Source organism: Bombus huntii, unplaced genomic scaffold (assembly GCF_024542735.1).
Source record: "Bombus huntii isolate Logan2020A unplaced genomic scaffold, iyBomHunt1.1 ctg00000064.1, whole genome shotgun sequence".
Classification (NCBI taxonomy): domain Eukaryota; kingdom Metazoa; phylum Arthropoda; class Insecta; order Hymenoptera; family Apidae; genus Bombus; species Bombus huntii.
This window is the reverse complement of record NW_026099324.1, coordinates 513,484-520,102: the sequence shown is the minus strand read 5'-3', so window position 1 is coordinate 520,102 and position 6,619 is coordinate 513,484. Positions and strand designations below refer to the sequence as shown.

Sequence of the window (6,619 nt, the reverse complement as noted above, 5' to 3'; positions counted from 1 at the left end):
TATAAATCTTAAGGTTTAGTTAACTAAAGTCCTTCAAACAGACAAACAGTCTTTGTCCCAACTACGGGAAGATAGGGGAGACATATTTTTCAACGAGCGGCGTCTCCCACTAGCAACTTTCCCTCGAGGGCGGCTAGCATCCTTTTCTAACCACCGATATGGAGATTAACCAATTAGCAGCAACACTTTCTGAACGAAGGCTTTTCTCGACGAATCCGATGATCTCGTATCCTTAGACACACCCCGTTATAGTTTTCCTGTGTGGCATCATCGGGACGGAAAAGGCATTCTCGCCCGCGATCTCATCGATCCAAGAGTAACGCCTTCGCGATCAGTGATTATTCTCTCAGACTTAGACTTTGTGAGTACGTTCTGTTGTCATCCCGTTGACCGCGGATTCGTTATTGAACCTAGGATCATTGTCATTAGTATCTCGAGCACCTAACTACCGCGGTTACTTGTCCGGTTCTATAATAATCGTATTTGCACTAGTCAATGTCTTCTCTATTGCATAACGACAACGTGTAACCCAAACGAAGATTCGTTTCACGCCCCTAACCCTAATTCTAATGTAAACCCGACATCAGAAGTGGGATCAGTGCCGGTTATAACAGTGCAAGAGCTTACGACCATCGTGCGCGAGTTAATTCCGTCGCTGGTGCAAAAAATCGAGTGTGGAACCTAACAATTTTTCGACTCCGCTGCGTCGCAGCTACCAATCTGATTATGGGGGAAAATCCTTTACAAAGCAGTGCCCTGAATATAATTTCAATACCGAGTGTCGAATCGACTTCTACGTAGTGGAGGCGCCAACTGGTAGATCAAGCCATCCGGGTGAGTCGCTTCCATTTTACCCCGATTTCGGAGCCGAGTGTTCGCTAATCAAAGAATCCGTAGTCTTGAGAATTTCTGGCAAAAGAACGATTGATATATTAGTAATGCGAGGAATAAGAAATATTGGTACTAAACGTATCGCCCAAATCTTGTCCGTTGCAGGTGTCGGCGATTAGAGATAAACGTTTCATGTTCTCGCTGATAGTTATTTAACAATACGATATCGCGAATGCTCGTTAAATTTTAAGCCAAGATTTTGACGTAATATTACACAAACTAGCCTCGCTATGTGTAAAACAAAAATAATTCATGCCCGTAATAAAACCGCTGAAAACGAGATCGACGTCGATGAAGTTGACAATGAGGTACGTGGTAGTGATAAAAGTCGATTAATCTTTCTTTTCGAAAATTCAGAGATTCATCCGTTACGGGTTCCCTAAGTACTCGTACAAAAAAATACAGGCCAGTTAGAAGTACAATTAATTGATCCTAACATCGCCGTACAAGAAGTCTTAATAGACTTCGCGAGCGCAGAATAGTACGTGATAGAACAAGCGACTTAATTACAGCCAAAAATCATAAAGCCTAGTAATTCATAGTTCGCGAGCTCTATGTTATTCGTGAAGACGAACGATGGTTCAGATAGGTGATTGGTAGATTTTCGAGGACTAAATAAAAATACGGTCGCGGATCGGTATCCTTTACCCCTTATTGCGGATCGAGTCTCGAGATTGCAAAAGCGAGACATATTATTATTCTGGACATGGCCGGTGGGTTTCTCCAAATCCATATTCATCCTAATTCTAGGAAGTATACAGCATTGATTACCCTCGATGAACAATTTGGATAATAAGTTGTTGTTTTCTTCGAATTCTTTTGTGCCTTTGTTCGATCCATTCGATGTCCTTTATTTGCATAACATAAGTGCGTGCGCGTTTAATGTTTCTTCCGGAAGTCATTTTCGGGACGGCGATACTATGCTGACCCCGTCGAAAATGGGGATTCTTATAGTTTCGGACAACCCTAATAATTGTGCAGCTCATACTTGTCTAAATATTCTAATATTTATGTTCTTCCTTGCTACAATTTTGTAAACCATCAAAGCGTTTAGTACAGAAATCCTCAGGAGTAGTCGCGTGCCAAGTCTTCTGTAGCATTTGACCCTCTCATTGATGAAAGGAGTAACTCTTTACGATCAGTGAATATTACGCGTCCGACTTAGATTTTGTGAGTACGTTCATCTATCATCCCGTCGACCGCGGATTCGTTATTGAACCTAGGATCATTGTCATTAGTTTCTCGAGTACCTAACTACCGCGGTTACTTGTCCGGTTCTATAATAATCGTATTTGCACTAGTCAATGTCTTCTCTATTGCATAACGACAACGTGAAACCCAAACGAAGATTCGTTTCACGCCCCTAACCCTAATTCTAATGTCCGCTCCGACAAATATTAAAATATTAAATTTTAATCATTACAAAAATAATAAAATTTATAATATTAAAAAATTATATTTAAAACCCAACTATTGTATTCTTTTAATATTTATTATTTTCCTAATTATTATACTATTAATTATAACAAAAATTTTTTATATTAAAAATAAAAACTTACGAGCAAAAAAATGAATAAAATAATTTCATCAATTTATAAAATTCATATATTAAATTTACCTATTGTTACGCCACGAGGCTTACCACAGGCTGTATTTTCTAACCGTCGCTCGCGGTCCTACAACATCGCAGACGGATCGTCGCGGCTGCCCGGCAAACAAACATTGTAGTGGCAAGCGCATGGTTCATTAAGGGGTCGCCTTCCAGAAAAGACGAAAATAATCGAAGGGCGTGCAGTTCCTTCTGACGAGTCAAGCGTGACACTTCGACAAATCTGACGAGCAAACGAATTTATCTAGAGATCAAAGTCGAGCCAAAATTCTGTAACATCTTCATCATATTATTGTAAAATATATTGTTCTATGTTAACCTGTTAATACAGTGTTACATTCAGTAAACCACCTCTGTTATCCTAAACGAAACAGGGGAACGACTATTTCGCGGCGTCGATTAACATGATCGTAGCGAGAATTTACGCCTCTCGCTGACGCGTTCTCCTAGCGACCGCGTCTCTCCGCGAACGGTCGTAACACCTATATCATTTTTTAATTTACCTACAACAATTAATATTAATTACTTATGAAATTTTGGATCAATACTTGGAATATTTTTAATAATTCAAATTATCTCAGGATTATTTTTATCAATAAATTACTGTCCAAATATCAATATTGCATTTAATAGAATTTCAAATATTATAAAAGATATAAACTCAGGATGATTAATTCGATTAATTCATATAAACGGAGCATCATTTTATTTTTTCATTATATATTGTAAAAGCGTCGACCAAAACAATGATATACTCCTTCGAGTCGCTTTTACCGCTCAATTTGCCCGTTATATCCATGTGTACCGTATGCCAGGGTATACTGGTCTTAGGTATGGGATGTAGTTCAGCTTGTACTTTACCTGAACTAGCCTTCGAAACTCGACAAGCATGACAGTTCTCAACGAATTTGCGAACATACTCCGCCATTCCTTCGAACCAGTAACAGTCGCACAGTTTCTCAAGCGTTTTATCCCAACCTAAGTGCATAACTGTTGCAAATGGTTAATAACAGATCATCTAAAACCTCTGGGGACAATGGACAAGCAGAGAGTTCTACCTTTTCTCTGTATTTTACCGGGTACCGGGCCGTAATTCATACTCCAAGTCTACGGGATTTCGCGAGACAAAATTTACGTGGGCCATTCGTTTACCCTCCCGGTACAGAATGTCAAAAGTAAAAGTTTGTAAGTAAGCCCACCACCTGTAAACCCTGTCATTTAAATTTACCTTACTACTGGATGCCTTCAAAGGATTACAATCGGAGACGACAAGAAATTCTCGTCCGTGGGGATAATGACGGAAATGCTTGACGGCGTTCACAACTGCTAACGTTTCTAGTTCGTAAGAATGATACCTAGATTCCGCAGGGCTACTTCTTATACTGTAATATTCTATTACTCTATTTTTTACCTTTAATCTTGTGCATTAAAATAACCTCATATCCATCCGAACTAGCGTCGATATGAAGTTCTATCGGATGGTTCGGGTCAAATACCGTTAACACCGGCGCGTCGGTCAGGGCGGAAATTACCTTTCGCCTTATTTTTTCATGCCTATCTGTTCAAGTCATGTTTTTATTATCGGAAGTAAGCGCATACAAGGGTTTCATTACCCGTGAAAATTTAGGGACGAATTTTCGGAAATAAAAGGCTAAACCTATGAACTGTCTGAGCTGTGTGACCGTCGTTGACGCAGGTAAAGAACTCAAGGCGTGCGTTTTACCCGGATTGGGACGAACTTCTCCTTCGTAAATTACATATTCCAAATAGAGTACCGATGTCTTTAGAAAAGAATATTTTGAAAAGTTAAAGGAGAATCCGGCTTTTACAAGGGTATCTAGTACGGTGTGCAATACTTTTAGAGCTTGATCTATCGAGTCGGCAATAATTAGGGGATCATCCAAATAGACGACAACGTAAGAATGGCACGTTGGCTGTTATACGTGTTTTCAAAGGAATCTCAAGAATGATCTCTCGTTTCGTTTGTTCGCAACCTCGAAATCAGCAGCCGCTGCTGAATGGAATGAAGGAAAGTGTAGTACAGATCACTCAGACCAAATGATTTCTTATGTGAACGCAATTAAAAAGGGTCAAATGCTACAGAAGACTTGGCACGCGACTACTCCTGAGGATTTCTGTACTAAACGCTTTGATGGTTTACAAAATTGTAGCAAGGAAGAACATAAATATTAGAATATTTAGACAAGTATGAGCTGCACAATTATTAGGGTTGTCCGAAACTATAAGAATCCCCATTTTCGACGGGGTCAGCATAGTATCGCCGTCCCGAAAATGACTTCCGGAAGAAACATTAAACGCGCACGCACTTATGTTATGCAAATAAAGGACATCGAATGGATCGAACAAAGGCACAAAAGAATTCGAAGAAAACAACAACTTATTATCCAAATTGTTCATCGAGGGTAATCAATGCTGTATACTTCCTAGAATTAGGATGAATATGGATTTGGAGAAACCCACCGGATATGTACAGAATAATAATATGTCTCGCTTTTGCAATCTCGAGACTCGATCCGCAATAAGGGGTAAAGGATACCGATCCGCGACCGTATTTTTATTTAGTCCTCGAAAATCTACCAATCATCTATCTGAACCATCGTTCGTCTTCACGAATAACATAGGGCTCGCGAACGGTGAATTACTAGGCTTTATGATTTTTGGCTGTAATTAAGTCGCTTGTTCTATCACGTACTACTCTGCGCTCGCGAAGTCTGTTCGGACTCCTTGTACGGCGATGTTAGGATCAATTAATTGTACTTCTAACTGTCCTGTATTTTTTTTGTACGAGTACGTAGGGAACCCGTAACGGATGAATCTCTGAATTTTCGAAAAGAAAGATTAATCGACTTTTATCACTACCACGTACCTCATTGTCAACTTCATCGACGTCGATCTCGTTTTCAGCGGTTTTATTACGGGCATGAATTATTTTTGTTTTACACATAGCGAGGCTAGTTTGTGTAATATTACGTCAAGATCTTGGCTTAAAATTTGACGAGCAATCGCGATATCGTATTTTTAAATAACTATCAGCGAGGACATGAAAAATTTATCTCTAATCGCCGACACCTGCAACGGACAAGATTTGGGCGATACGTTTAGTACCAATATTTCTTATTCCTCGCATTACTAATATATCAATCGTTCTTTTGCCAGAAATTCTCAAGACTACGGATTCTTTGATTAGCGAACACTCGGCTCCGAAATCGGGGTAAAATGGAAGCGACTCACCCGGATGGCTTGATCTACCAGTTGGCGCCTCCACTACGTAGAAGTCGATTCGACACTCGGTATTGAAATTATATTCAGGGCACTGCTTTGTAAAGGATTTTCCCCCATAATCAGATTGGTAGCTGCGACGCAGCGGAGTCGAAAAATTGTTAGGTTCCACACTCGATTTTTTGCACCAGCGACGGAATTAACTCGCGCACGATGGTCGTAAGGGTAATTGACGTTGCTGCTAATTGGTCAATCTCCATATCGGTGGATAGAAAAAGATGCTAGCCGCCCTCGAGGGAAAGTTGTTAGTGGGAGACGCCGCTCGTTGAAAAATATGTCTCCCCTATCTTCCCGTAGTTGGGACAAAGACTGTTTGTCTGTTTGAAGGACTTTAGTTAACTAAACCTTAAGATTTATAACGGGCCCTCGGGCTAGCCGAACATGTACTGCGGAGACGCATCGACATCTGGCAATCATCTTACTCGAAGAATAGGGTCTGCGTGTGGCGAGCCACGGGACAGAAACCGTTGGAATGTTTACTGTCGCGTGTCGCCACGAATATTTCTTTTAAGGAGAGCTATAGAATTATTCCATACCTTTGCTAGGCAAAGCGTTCATTCCGTGACCGCGGCTACGTTCGGCGACTGACTGTCGCCTCGAGCCCAAGCTCATTATCACAACTCTCGAACAATTACAATCGGATTGAATAACTACAATTGTTCAATTACAGCTATAGTAGACTCTAGGTTACAATGTTGCGGGATTATCCAAAATTCCAAAGGCTCCAGTGTTCTTTCATCTCCGACATATATAAGTTTAATGAAATTATTTGTTTATATATTAAGATATTTATTGTTATAAAAATAATATATAAAATTA

General features: G+C 40.1%; 1 long non-coding RNA gene across 1 annotated transcript; it reads left to right on the top strand.

The window, feature by feature from the left end:
- The first annotated feature begins 3,606 nt into the window (after positions 1–3,606).
- Positions 3,607–4,899, top strand: LOC126876128 (uncharacterized). The gene is made up of 2 exons (XR_007693943.1): positions 3,607–3,981; positions 4,089–4,899. It is a non-coding gene; the product is annotated as an uncharacterized LOC126876128 (long non-coding RNA).
- The last annotated feature ends 1,720 nt before the right edge of the window (positions 4,900–6,619 follow it).